Below are 15,015 nucleotides of genomic sequence, written 5' to 3'. Positions count from 1 at the left end.
CAGGCAATGCCTGATGGTAACTGTGGCTTGGCTTCTTTGCCCTGAGAGGCTCACCATAGCTCAATTTGAAGATTCCTTGTGAAAATTCCAGCAAAGCAAATTTGAAAAAACCTGTGTGATCTATTTGATTACATTTTATTCTTGTTATGTTTATGCACATAATCAGGCAAATTCAAACTGAACTTAATGCAATCTCTTTGAAAATAAGGGTAATCTTAGGGAGAAAAATTGTGTTCCGATGAAAATCACAATGCCCAATTGTGGATATTGGATTCCAGTGCAGTTAACTGTCTTCAAAGTTTTGTTTTTAAGACTATGTCTGTGTATGCCCTACAGACTTCTGCTCCAGATGACATCACCAGAGATGTTCTGACTGTAGACACAGAGGGTCTGTAAGGCTATCAGTTCACCAGACCCATCAGATTGTCAATGCTTGCTTTCATTCCAGCAAAAGCCTGGAAGTCTTCTCAGCTGGTTTATGATTTGCTGTGTGCATTAACCTTTGTGCTTTATATTCTTCCTTCTGTTTTCATAGACTATATGCCTATGACCTTATGTGCCTGATTGCATGTTCATACAGTATAGACCTCATTTTTGAGTTAAGCATGTTGAACAGGAGGGCTTCAGACAGGTGTGACACACTTGCCTCCAGGGTAGCCATTCCCTAACCTAATCTATCCTATATAATAAAAGCCTAATATGCTAAGTGTCCTACCGTTCGTTCGACCGTCGACCAGTTGCTATGATGCACATTGAGCACTAGGGGGCAGACGCTCCCACCGGTAGGTTAGCTTGCTGCTGGGGTCCGGCTGATCGGGACTGGGTGAGATGGGCCAGACACACCCTGGAGCCCTCCCACGGTCCCTCCCCAGCCCTGATCGTGCACTGGTGGGATCCCTTGGCCTGGCCTGCGCCCTCTCACAATTCGAGACCCCTCAGGGGATGTCAGAGAGCCAGTTTTTGCCCAATCCCCACAGGCCAGGTTGAGGGACCCCACCGGTGCACGAATCCATGCACTGGGCCTCTAGTAATACTATAAAGTTAGTTCTTCCCTTTATCACATGGGTTTTTAACCTCTCAGTAGACCTTTGGTTGCTATAAGTCTCCTCACTTTTGAATTATGCCTTTTTTACCTTCTTATCAAGTTTGTCATTTCTAGAATACAAGAGGGATGCCAGCTTGCATTCTCTGGACATTGCCTATGCCACCTCCCAAGGACACCAGATTGACCTGGACGTTGCAAAATCCCTCTTCTCTGTATGAAGACTCCCTTCCCTTTTGCTCTTTCTTCCTCTTCAGAGCCTTGGGATAGGCAGGACTATGCCCCTCTGACAGCATGAAGCAGTTACAAGAAGATGGAGACCTTCATTCATTTACCCTTTATAAGAATAAAAGAGGCCCGTATTTCTCTTAAGGGGGGGGATTGATACCATTGTAATTAGCTATTATTAATAACTAGAGGCCTGGTGCACAAAATTCATGCACTTGGGGGGTGGTATTCCCTCAGCCCAGATTGCGAGAAAGCACAGGCCAGGCCGAGGGATCCCACTGGTGCATGATCGGGGCCAGGGAGGAACGCGGGAGGTTGGCCAGCTGGGGAGGTACTGTGGGAGGTCTCCAGGGCGTGTCCAGCCCTTCTTGCTCAGTCCCAATGGGCTGGACCCCAGCAGCAAGCTAACCTGCCGGTTGGAGTGTCTTCCCCCTGTTGGTCAGTGCACATCACAGCGACTGGTCAACTGTCTGCCCCCTGGTGGTTAGTGCACATCATAGCGAGCAGTTGAGTGGCCTTATCATATCATTAGCATATTACCCTTTGATTGAATGGCCAACCAGACGACCGGACACTTAGCATATTAGGCTTTTATTATATAGGATAGAAAAGGAGCAAAGGAAAGGCCAGACACTATAAGCCTGGCCATCTGGGCAGCTTCACCAGAAAAGCTACAATTTTACACTACCCAGGGAACCACTGGCCCATTCCCCACACAGGTCACTGGGGAAAGGGGTCCAAGAAGGGGGAGATGGGCACATGTGCGGTAAAGTCAGGGTGACATAGAGAGGATACCTATCAGTCTAACCAAGAACAGAGATCATTGGCTAGAGGGGATGCAAGCCTATGAAGATTTGGGAATACATAGTCCCAGACAAAGGAATTCTCTCTCTCTTGGCTCTCTTGTTCCTCTGGCTTTGCTCCGTTTCCTTGCATTCGCCTGTGTTCCTAGAAGCTGCATGGCCCAGGGCCATGCAGACCCCACACACAATGGACTGATGGACTACATCTGGGAACACAAGCTAAGCTAGCCTGATGCTGGATTAGACAACACAAATATGGAATGGAAACTCTGGGCAACAGCTGTACTCTGAGCTAAAGACACAGATGCACCTCTTTCTTGGAGGAATGAAGGGAAATGGGACCTTGGGAACTTAGGGATATAATTTCACACAAATAAGGGACTTCCTTTTCCTGTGACATCACAAGAACCCCACTTCTATCAGCAACAGGTTGGGACATGGAGAGCTCCCTAGCAATAACAAGAGGAGAAGGAAGTAGGGGGTGGGAAGGGGAAGAGGAGAAAGAGAGAGGAGACAGGGGGAGAGATGTGTGTGTGTGTGGGGGGGGGGGGGGAGATGGAGAGAGAGAGAAAGAGAGGAGGGAGAGACTGGAAATGGGTGCTGAATGATTTCTTGAATAATTAAAATTGTACAGAACAATTTAAAATTGCTAAAGTAGACCTCACTTAGTTAATTTGTATGTATTTGTATCTAAGTAGAATTATGAACAGAAAGCAGCATTGATAGGATTGTTTTTCATCCCTGGGAATCTTGAAGCCTTGAAGCCCCAATGTTAGCCCCACACACTGCTTCTGGATCTCAAGATTCCCCAGGTAGACTCAGGTCAGACCCTCCCCTCCCTCCTTTCCCCCCGCCCCCCAACAAAGTCTGAAGTTGTGCTAAAGCACCAAGTTCCTAGTGCACCACCGGAAACCACTATAATTAAGTGTTTGAGGAGAAATAGAAATGACCATGGTCAGAGGAGTCAGCTATTCCCAGACCTAACAAACACACAATAATTAAGAAGAACTCTCTAAGGTTTGTGAAGGGAAAATATTGCTGTGCTTGCATTGGCTGTCTCTCCTGAAAACAGTAACTTGTTGTAGACTAAGCATGAGGAATAGTGTTAAAATAGTAAAATTCCAAGTTGGGGGGTGGGGTGGGCAGGGAAAGTTACTTTAGGGCAAATTCCTTCTCATAATCCCTGACTGTGATTTACATGTGACTACAGCCAGCTCTGAAGCAACATGTGGGTTTGGCATTGGGAACTTCCCTGTAGAATTATCTCATTTACTGGTTGTTGTTTTCACACACACAAAGTGCAAAGAGACAGAAGGCCCCACCGAAATCAATAATTGATATCAGCTGAACAAACTTTACTGCATATTAGAATCATCTGGGTATATTTGGCAGCTGCAAGTGCCCAGTCACATCCCATATAATTGAAATAAAAATCTCTAAGGATGGGACCCTGGCATCCGTATTTGTTAGAATTCTCCCAGGTGATTCCTATTGCAACCAAGTCTGAGAACCATCGTCCTAAGAGAGACTTCCAGGAATGGTGATACTGAATCCAACTCATAGGCTCCTGATGGAATGGGCTCTTTCCCCAACTCAAAGCAGCCACAATGAGAGGGACAGGTCCTGCAGCACAGATTGCAACTGGAATCGTATTATTAGACACAGCTATTTATGAGTGGTAGACAGGCCCCCCCTCCTAGCTACAAGGGCAGTTATGAAAGTCAAAGATCCCTAGTTTCCTATGCTGGTTTGAGTCATTCAGACAATCAACACTTGCTCAATCCAATTGTGGAGGGATTATAGCCACAGGATGTTAACGGTTTTTGTTTTTGCTGAATGCAAAGACAGGAAATGCAACTTGCTCTCTGCAGGGAGTTGATAAATTGGTCAGAGGCTTGGGATAACGACCTTCTGCAGAGAATTTAACTAATGACATAAGCGCTCACTTGAGAATAGATAAGCAGGGTTGTATGAGGTTAGAGAAGGGATAGACCTCATATAACCCTGATTATCTGTAAATTGGTCAAATTGTTTGGCCTTGTTTGCTTATCTTGTCTCAGTTTCTCCATTCCACTTGCCAGGAATTTTCCTAGCTACTTACTATCTTGCCTCACTTTCAAGGACCTTCAAAATCCTTGGCATTGGGGAGTGATGATCTGACCCTTTACCTTTCCAGCCACATCTTTTAACCACTCTCTTGTGACCCCTGCCAATGTCTCCCACTCCCCTTGTTCCCCCCCCCCCCCCCCCCCGAACACGGAGTTCTAGCCACACTGAAATGTTCCTGGAACTTGTTTTCCACCTGCCTGAATGGTCTTCTCCTAGATATATTCCTCTTGGCTCATTTCCTTACCTCTATCAAGTTTCAAATATCACAGTATCAGAAGAGGCCATCTCAGAACACCCTATCTAAAATAGTGTCATTCTGCCCTAGCGGTTTGGTTCAAGTCCAGTCAATGGCACATGCCTAGGTTGCAGGCTCCATCCCCAGTATGGGGCTGCCAGGCAGCTGATCAATGATTCTCTCTCATCACTGATGTTTCTCTCTCCCTCTCCCTCTCCCTTCCTCTCTGAAATCAATACAAATATATTTAAAAAGTAAAATAAAATAGTGTCATTCTCTCTCTTCTCATTCTGCACCTGACATCATCATCCTAGGAGGGACTTCCGGGAATGACACATAGATACATATGAATGTAGATGTGGAGTAGATTGTTTATTTGTATAAAACTTGTCTCTCCCAATAAAACGCAATCTCCTTAAAGATAGGAATTTGATTTTGTTTGCTTCTGCATTCCCGTTATTTATTTCTGAAATGCCATATTCTTGTGTTTCTGCCTGGCCTTGGACACATCACAATTACTATGCACTAAAGATATTTCTTTATGTGTCTTATCTCTTCTAGTGGACTTTAAGCTTCTCTCTCTGCCTAGCCTAAGACAGTGCTTTGTAGAGAGTCAATGCTCAAGAGATACTAACTGTTTGGACTATGTTTTTAAGAAGATATATATTATGATCCAGAGTTTAAAGCATACAACTGTATAAACTAAAATTTGAATTTCTTGTTTTGTTAAGAGTTTTAAGAATGAGCTCTCCTACAGGACCTTGGACTTTTAAGAGTTCATTTTGGGAAGAGAGCAATCCTTTAAAATCCAAATTATTCTTTTAGTGACAAATGATCTTATTCTCTTAGATATTTATTAAATGCCAACAGCACATGTAGTACTTGGCATATTAGATTTTGCTTCTTTAACAAGACCAGGGATGATATAGACCACATATTGAAAAGACTATAAAAGCTCATTAATTTAAACACCGCCCCCCCCCCCCCCCCGGCAACTTTTGAGATTTTGTGACTCAACAGGCAGGTGTGACATGAATTGAAGTCCATGATTTAAATATATAAAGACTTTTTAAAGAACTTTAACATCTCAAGGAAGTTGTTTAAACTATTTTGAAGTATGATACTTATAACTTCTTCAAATTGATTTTCCAAAACCGAACTGATGCACTAATTTAAAACATTCTTATTTATTCACTAACTTAAATCTTTAAGGATTTTTGGAAAGCAGGACTCTTGCCTATTTAAAATAGAGGTGTCAGCTCAGCTGGTGTGGCTCAGTGGTTGAGCACCGACCCATGAAACAGGAGGTCATGGTTCAATTCCCAGATTCCTGGTCAGGACACATGCCTGGGTTGCAGGCCTGAACCCCAGTAGGGGGTGTGCAGGAGGCAGCTGATCAATGACTCTCTCATCATTGATGTTTATATCTCTCTCTCCCTTCCTCTCTCTGAAATCAATAAAAAACACACACCAAATAAAGGTGTCATCAAGGCAAAAACTTGATCAGGGTCATGGGCTCTCAGAATGATTTGTCCAAGGAGGAATTTGTAATAGGCATTAAGAGTCTACAAATTAGTAATGGAACTTCCCAGTTCCATTAATAAAGTTTAAAGGAACTTTATTTCAACAACATTGTCTACATCTGTATGCATTTTTAAAAACTATGTAAGAAGAATCAGAATTTACCCATCTTATTTGTTTTGCCTTGAAATGACTATAATTTGATTTCATTTTTTGAGAAGAAATAAGCAACTCATAAACATTTTTTGACTTTATTTTTCTACGTTTAATTAAATGGAAAGATAATATATTGTAAAAACAAACACTGGACTGGAAATCAGGAGACTCCCCTTAGACTCCCCTCCATCCTGTGCTCTCAGACAAATCACTTTGTTTCCTCTGGGCCTCAGTTTCCTCATTTTTAATATGAGAGGTTTAGAATAGTTGAGGTCTCCAGAAGTTCTAATACTCTGTGTGGTGTTGGAAATCTGACTTCTTATCATATCTGAGATCTTTGAAGGCTTGTCTTTTTTACGTAAGTCTCCACTATTTCCTTCAAAATTCAAAGTTCAATGAAACTTTGGATATATCGTTGATTCTTTTCAGGTTGACATATTAACCTAAAGACCTGCAATATGTAGGTAAGACATAATTGCAAGTAGGTAAGAAAATACTCAATATCGTATTTTAAAAATTGATTTTTAAGCCAGAAAAGTGACCTCTTGTTCATCCAATCTAATCCTACTGAAACTATTAAGTGTTTTATTTCAAATATCTATAAATTGTTTTATTAGAGAGAGAGAGAGAGAGAGAGAGAGAGAGAACTAAACTTTATTTATGGCCAGTCATAAAGGCCCACCTTGTTCTCGCATATTCTCTCCATTCTTCTTCTTGACGCCCTCAAAACTTGCTGTGGACTCCTTGTTTACCTATCCCTTTAAAACTCCAGACCCCCTTCTTTTCCCTTGGGACAGTCCTCATTAATGAACATTTTTTTTCTATTCTAATAGATTGAATAAAATAATCTCATATTTCCTGGTGTATTTTGTCTTCCACCATAGATAGATGATAGCATGGAGTGCTAAGTGCTCTGATGAAATGGTACATGGTACTGTTTTAGTTTAGGTAGTTAAGGAAGGCCTATGTGAGGAGGTGACATTTAAACTAAGATGTAAATAATAGCAGAGAGCAAGCCATAGACAGAGTAAGAAGAAGAGCCGTCTAGGCAGGGCGTGAGGGCAGCCAGTGCAAACATCCTAATGTAGGAGTAAGTATGATGATTTCCAGAAGTCTGGAGCTGGGGAGTCGAGTGGGGTTAGTGCACAGTTCAATGGTCAGAGGAGGCAGGAGGTTGGGAAGGAGAAGTAAACAGAAGAATGATCATGAAGGCCTTGTAGCACATGGTAAGAACATCTTATTTTATTCCAAGTACAATGAGAAGCACTGGAGGCATTTAAACAGAGGAATAACATGATCTGATTTACCTTTAAAAACATATAATTTTGGCTGCTACATGGAAAATGAATCTTATATGGGCAAGAGTAAAAGTAGGAAACTTATAGGCCATTGCAATTGTACAGGCAAGGGCTGATAGTGTCTTGGTAATGGTGGTGATGGGGAAGAGTGAATAAAAACTTTTAAGATAATATTTTAGAGGTAGAGTTACCAGGACTTGCTGATTGGTTAGATGCATGGTAGTGAAGAAAGGATAAAGAGGAATTAAGAATGACTCCCAGATGTTTGTTTTTGGCTTGAGCAACTGGTTAGACACTGGTACTAGTAGAGCCCTAGAGTCTTCTGGGAGGAAACTGATTAAGATTTGTACCCAATTTCAGATGCTAGGGGGAGTCTTCTGGGGTAGGTATTAGACTTGTTGCTAATAAGGGCATGTAAGAACTCAAGAATGAATTGGAGAAAAAATGACTGTGTTTATACTCCAAATTGGTCAAGTAAATCATAATAATTAAAATTCATTATTGAAAATAAATTGATCTGGTACCTACTATGTGCTAGTGATTCCAGGGGTCTGTTCTTGGTCCTTTACTTTTTTTGTGTATGTGCGTGCACACGTGTGTGTGTGTGTGTGTGTGTGTGTGTGTGCACACGCGCATGTGTACACAAGCCCATACAATTGTACACTGGACATCCCACAGGTATATAAAACTAAACATGACTAAAACCTCAACACACATTATCTTCTCTTGAAATATTTTTCTGCAATTCCTCCTGTGTTTGATATTTCAGTGAACGGTAGCAAAGCCCATCCCTTCATCCATATCTAATTAAGTCCCATTAATGCCACTTTCATCATATCATTCATATTTCTTCTGCCCCTTTACTATAAGGTCAGGGTGCTCATCTCAAATTAAAAAGGAAAACATGAAGATAAATTATGATTACATGAAGATAAATTATGTATCTGAAAACCCTAATATAATCAATTGATATTTTATTTTATTCAATACAAAATTTAGTATGGTAGTTGAGGGTAAATGTAATAAAACTGAAAGTCTATAGCCTTCATATGTACAAACAACAAGTTGGATTTTAAAACAAACCACTCTGTTTACAACAAGCAAGAAAAATGTTCAAATATCTAGGTATTAGTTCGACAAGGAATAAGAACAGATTTTAAAGTTATTATTTTGAACACAAAAGCAGATGAACAAATGAAATGACATATCATGCTCTTGATTAGGAATGTTGATTTGAGATCAAAAAAATATATTTTATCCCCAAATTAATCAATGGATTTTATGTGAAGCCAATAAACATACCAATAAGATACTTTAACAAGAAAAAAAATCGCATTTCTAAAAACCACATGGAAAATAAACAAGTAAGAATAAGAAGAAAGATTCTGAAAAATAATAGAAATAATGTTTGGTTAGAGAGTTGTCCTGATATGCCAAAGTTGTGGGTTCGATCCCCAGTCAGGGTACTTACAAGAATTGACCAGTGAATTCATGGGTGGATAGAGCAGCAAGTTGATGTCTCTGTCTGAGAAAAAACTGTGCCAGATATTAAAATATATGATAGAGCTAAGAGTAATTAAAATAGTGTTGTCTGGTACATGAAAAAACAGATCAATGGGAACAAATAGACCCAATGCATACATATAATTTTAGTGTATATATACTCTAGCCTATCTAAGAAAAGAGCAATATGCAAATTGACCATCACTCCAACACACAAGATGGCTGCCCCCATGTGGTCAAAGATGGCTGCCCCCATGTGGACACAAGATGGCCGCCAAAAAATGGCCAGCAGGAGAGGGCAGTTGGGAGGGACCAGGCCTGCAAGGGAGGACAGTTGGGAGGGACCAGGCCTGCAGGGGAGGGCAGTTAGGGGTGACCAGGCCTTCAGTGGAGGACAGTTAGGGGTGACCAGGCCTGCAGGGGAGGGCAGTTAGGGGCAATCAGGCTGGCAGGGGAGCAGTTAGGTATCAATCAGGCTGGCATTGGAGTGGTTAGGGGGTGATCAGGCTGGCAGGCAGAAGTGGTTAGCGGCAATCAGAAAGGCAGACAGGCGAGCAGTTGGGAGCCAGCAGTCCTGGGTTGTGAGAGGGATGTCCGACTGCCCGATTAGTTCTGATCCTACTGGGATCGGGCCTAAACGGGCAGTCAGACATCCCTCGAGGGTCCCAGATTGGAGAGGGTGCAGGCTGGACTGAGGGTCACACCCTCCCCTCCCCCCATGCATGAATTTTGTGCACCAGGCCTCTAGTATATATATGTATTTAATCATATTTAATAAAGAGGGAATATGCTAATTGACCCTCACACTGTAGCGAAGATGGCAGCACCCACAGCCAATAAGGAGGGAATATGCTAATTGACTGCCACACCCTCAAAGATGGTGATGCCCACAGCCAATAAGGAGGGAATATGCTAATTGACTGCCACGCCCTCAAATATGGTGGCATCCAGAGTCACAAGAGGGTGGTGCCCAGTCCCCTCAGCCCCCCAGCCACCCAGGACCGGCACGAGGCGCAGGCAAGCCTCAGATGGTGGCTGCCCAGCTGCTCAGGGCTGCCCGAGGCTCAGGTAACCAGGGCCAGCCAAGGCTTGCATTGCCAGCAGTGGCAGCAGCAGAAGTGTGATGGGGCGTTGCCTTACCCTGATCGCTGGGTCAACTCCTGTACCTGAGGGCTCCCAGACTGTGAGAGGGGGCAGGCCAGGCTGAGGGACCCCCCTCCATTGCATGAATTTTCATGCACCAGGCCTCTAGTATGTATGTGTGTGTGTCTATATATATATATATATATATATATATATATATATATATATAGCAAGTTAAAATTTCAAAATTTCCAATTCTTGGAAAAGAATAAGATTATTTAACCAATGGTATTAAAACAACTGAGTAACCATCTAGGAAAATAAATTGGTTACTATTTTACATCTTATACCAAAATAAATTCCATATGGTTTAAAAATCTATAATAATAAAAGCATAATATGCAAATTGACCGAATGGCTGAACAGCAGAATGACCATCTGGAAGAAGCCGGGACTGTGAGGGCTGAGGCAGCTGGGGCTGCAAAGGCCTACCCTTGTATGAATTTTGTGCATTGGGCCTCTAGTTTAAACATAAATAATTAAACCATAAAAATAATAAAATATGAGAGAGTTTTTCTTTAAATATTCTTGGAGTTGGTAAGGCATTTCTGAATGCCTACAGAATCCAGAAGCCAATAATAATAAAAAAAGATTAAGAAATGCAACCACATTGGATTTAAACATTTCTTTGTGGTAAGAAAACACCAAGACAAAAACCACCGAGTTAATTTCCTTAGCATCACAAATCAATATGGGAGAGTCTAGTGGATTATTAGAAAAGTGGGCAAAGATATGATTAGTCACAGTTAAAAAATGTAACTGGTTTTAAAATTTGTGAAAATATATTTATCTTCAGATTCAGTCATAATAATAGAAAGGCAAACTAAAACTTTGAGGTGATTTAAAAAAGTTTACTAAAAGCAGTGCCAAGGAGAGTGATGCCTTAGACTGCAGGTGGGGGATATATTGGGCAATATGGTGTGTCTTTCACAATTAAAAATTAATAAATGCTTTGGCCCAGAATACTAAGTTTTTATCCTATATGTAAATTCTTACACGTGTGAAGTGATAAGCGCACAGATATATTAATTACAGCATTGTTTGTAATAACAAAGTATTTAAAATAATTGAATATAGTGAAGAGTTAGATACATTATTCTGTGTTACCATATTGCTGTATGCTGTCATTTCAAAGAAGTAGTCTCATAGGTACAACTTGGGAAAATCTCCCAAAAATTCGTTAAGTGAAATAATGACAGAACAGTATGTGTTGGCTATCACCTGTGTGTGTGAAATATATAGATCATATACGTTTTTAAATGCATTGGCCATTTCTGCTAGGACCCTCAAAAACCAGTAACAGCAACTGGTTCTGGGTCAGGGAGCTGGGTTGCTGAGGGACAGAGGTAGCCTTTGTCCTGTGTTCCCTTGTACACCTTTTATAGTTTGTACATATGCATATATTATTTGTGAAAAATAAATAAAAATAATAACATTACCTAATTTGAATTCTTGTCCCTGAAGAAAGACATGCTTTTTAAGTCAAGTCCCCATTGAAAATGATTAGAGTTGGAACATAGAGCATGGAGGAAATATTTGTGGATTTGGCATTATTTCATCTGAGGCAGGGAAGTCCGAAGTGGTTGTTTTCAATTACGGAAAGAGTGCTGGTGGAGGCAATAATGACAACCAGCTGTGTTTAATCTCTGCTGAGCCTGCTGCAAGGAGGAAATAATGCCAAAGGGACTGGAGTTACGAAAAATAAGACCTTTGAAGAGCTCCAGGCTCTGAGTCTGAGCTCCTAAACTAGGTCACTGGACCATGCTCTTCTAGGAAAGTTGCTTAATGGTCTCCATGATCCTATCTGGGTATCATCTTCACCAAACACACAAGCGATTGTTCCCCGGACAGCTCTGATTTCTGCCTGACACAAGAGAGCTGGATGGGCAGTGAAAGAGGGGGAGACTCACCGGCTGCTGCAGGGCCACAGGAATCGCAGGCCTGCTCTCCTGACTGGGTTGGACTCAGCACTTCAGATCCAGCCACAGAGGCCTCCAGACGAAGGCACACTCGAGGCAGAGTCACACGGTTGAGCTTGGGAAGCTGCTCTTGCTACTCTTGCAGTGGATAGAGAGTCTCTCCTGCAGGATGTTTGAGAGACGGACCCAGCACCAGAACTGGATGGGCTAGGGGAGCACCCTCAACAGGGGACCCAGGGAAGGGACAGTTGGCAGAACCACTAGGGAATTAACATGAAGGCAAAGTAAATCAACTTCTTGACATTTGGGATTGGTTCAGTTTTCCCTGTCAATATACTGAAAAGGAGAGAACTTCTGTTTACCTTTAAATTCTTTGAGGGGCTTGTTTCTTATTCCCCTGCTTCTTGGCTTGATTTTCTCTAAGTTTCCAAGCACGTGAACCGGCTGGGTGTTTTGTCCTTTGCTTAGAGCTCCGGAAAAGACTTCCCACGAGCGAGGGGCTTCTGCAACCTCTTTGGGGTGGTGGTGAGCACAAGACAGTGCCCTTCGTTAGTGGAATGGGCCAGGACTATATAACTAAACTAGAGGCCTGGTGCACAAAATTCATGCACGGAAGGGGGCGTGTCCCTCAGCCCAGCCTGCACCCTCTCCAATCTGGGACCCCTTGAGGGATGTCCGACTGCAGTTGGACATCCCTCTCACAACCCAGGACTGCTGGCTCCCAATTGCTCACCTGCCTGCCTTCCTGATTGCCCCTAACTGCTTCTGCCTGCCAGCCTGATCACCCCCTAACCACTCCCCTGCCAGCCTGATTTATGCCTAACTGCTCCCCTGCCAGCCTATTTGCCCCTAACTGCCCTCCCCTTCAGGCCTGGTCACCCCTAACTGCCCTCCCTTGCAGGCCTGGTCACCCCTAACTGCCCTCCCTTTCAGGCCTGGTCCCCCCCCAACTGCACTCCCCTGCAGGCCTGGGTCCCTCCAAACTGCCCTCCCTTGCAGGCCTGGTCCCTGCCAACTGCCCTCCCCTGCTGGCTATCTTGTGGTGGCCATCTTGTGTCCACATGGGGGCAGCCATCTTTGACCACATGGGGGCAGCCATCTTGTGTGTTGGAGTTATGGTCAATCTGCATATTACTCTTTTATTAGATAGCATAGAGGCCTGGTGCATGGGTGGGGGCCAGCTGGTTTGCCCTGAAGGGTGTCCCGGATCAGGGTGGGGGTTCCCTTTGGGCATGGGGTGGCCTGGGCGAGGGGCCTGTGGTGGTTTGCGGGCCGGCCACGCCCCCCAGTGACCCAAGTGAAGGCCCTGGTATCTGGGATTTATGTATCTTCTACAATTGAAACTTTGTAGCCTGGAGCGGAGCCAAGCCTTCTGCTCGCTCCGTGGCCGCAGCTATTTCTGTTGGGATTTATTTACCTTCTATAATTGAAACTTTGTAGCCTTAAGCAGAGGACTGGGCTGGCAAGGGCAGGTGGAAAGCTTGGCTTCCTCCATCACCGGGGAAACCCAAGCCTCCCTCCTGCTCTCTGGCCTCAGCCATCTTGGTTGGGTTTATTTGCATATTTGCTCCTGATTGGCTGGTGGGCATGGCTTGTGGGCATGACTTGTGGGTGTGGCAGAGGTATGGTCAATTTGCATATTACTCTTTTATTAGATAGGATGGTGTGATTTAAGAGGTGAAAGTGCCTTAGGAAAATAAGCATTTCTCAGTTGCTGGGGACATAGTTATTTCTCAACTTGATAAATTTTACTCTGTCTAGCAACAAAAAGGTTCTGACATACCTTAAAATATAAATGTTTTTTTCAATAAATAATCCAGTGGAATGAAAAAATTAAGGACAAATCTCAATATGAAAGCAGGGGCGTGGGAGTAAACAGAAAGACACAACATGAAGTCCTAATGATTAGTAAGAGTGAGCCAACATTCAGTTCTGTGTCTTGCAGCAAACCTAAGACAGCTGAAATGCAACTGTCCCTCTGGGAGGTCACTGGCTGACTTGGATTGTGTAAGTGACCAAGAGCAGATCCTTTTCTGGGAACTGGATTTGAGAAAAAACACAACTTTCCCAAAGACAATCAAGTCTGTCTCTAATATTCTGTCCTGCTTGACTCCCAGGGTCAATCATGGAAAATTGCTCTGGCTCCTACACTCCAGCCTCTGACCCGAACTCCATGGAGGATGCTGTTAGCAGGAGAGCTGGCCCAAGACAATATTAGGAAGTAGTTTTGTGTTTTGTGTTTTGTTGTCATTTGTGTTTCTTCACTCAAGCTTTTTTTTTCTTCCCTTCCCTGTGCAGCCTTTCTTATTCTCCACCCCCACTGCCCGCCGCCACCCCCTGCCCCAAAAGCACAGTTCTAATGATTCCTTGGCCAACTGGTGTAGAACCATGTTCCAACAAAATGGGACAATTACACGATGTACTTGCCCTGCCACCAACAATGGTTCTTCAGCACATGAGTAAAATGAGTGTTACAAGGAGCTTTAAAAATATATAATTTTGGCTGCTACATGGAAAATGAATCTTATATGGGAAAGAGTAAAAGTAGGAAACTTATAGGCCATTGCAATTGTACAGGCAAGGGCTGATAGTGTCTTGGTAATGGTGGTGATGGGGAAGAGTGAATAAAAACTTTTAAGATAATATTTTAGAGGTAGAGTTACCAGGACTTGCTGGTGGGTTAGATGCATGGTAGTGAAGAAAGGATAAAGAGGAATTAAGAATGACTCCCAGATGTTTGTTTTTGGCTTGAGCAACTGGTTAGACACTGGTACTAGTGGAGCCCAAAAGTCTTCTGGGAGGAAACTGATTAAGATTTGTACCCAATTTCAGATGCTAGGGGGAGTCTTCTGGGGTAGGTATTAGACTTGCTGCTAATAAGGTCATGTAAGAATGTTGGAGTCAGGAAACATGGGTTCCAGTCTTGGCATCTCTTCTATTTACTAGCTGTGAACCTTTGGGTAAGTCATTTCATTTGTCTGCGACTTATTTCTAAACCTGGCAATAATATACTAACTGCCTTGGGGTAGGGGCAAATCTCTGTAGGATCATTTAGGAT

The 15,015-nt window shown here is 43.0% G+C and overlaps 1 pseudogene across 1 annotated transcript in view; it reads left to right on the top strand.

Annotated features, from left to right (window-relative positions):
* LOC307100361 (keratin, type I cytoskeletal 18-like) overlaps positions 1–1,263 on the top strand; it is a 41,907-nt pseudogene extending 40,644 nt beyond the window's left edge. The window contains exon 4 of the transcript in view: positions 1,160–1,263. The product of the transcript in view is annotated as a keratin, type I cytoskeletal 18-like (transcript). The remainder of the gene's footprint in view (positions 1–1,159) is intronic.
* Positions 1,264–15,015: the final 13,752 nt, after the last annotated feature.

This window comes from Cnephaeus nilssonii (assembly GCF_951640355.1).
Source record: "Cnephaeus nilssonii genome assembly, chromosome: 5".
Classification (NCBI taxonomy): domain Eukaryota; kingdom Metazoa; phylum Chordata; class Mammalia; order Chiroptera; family Vespertilionidae; genus Cnephaeus; species Cnephaeus nilssonii.
This window is presented reverse-complemented; position numbering and strand designations above follow the sequence as displayed.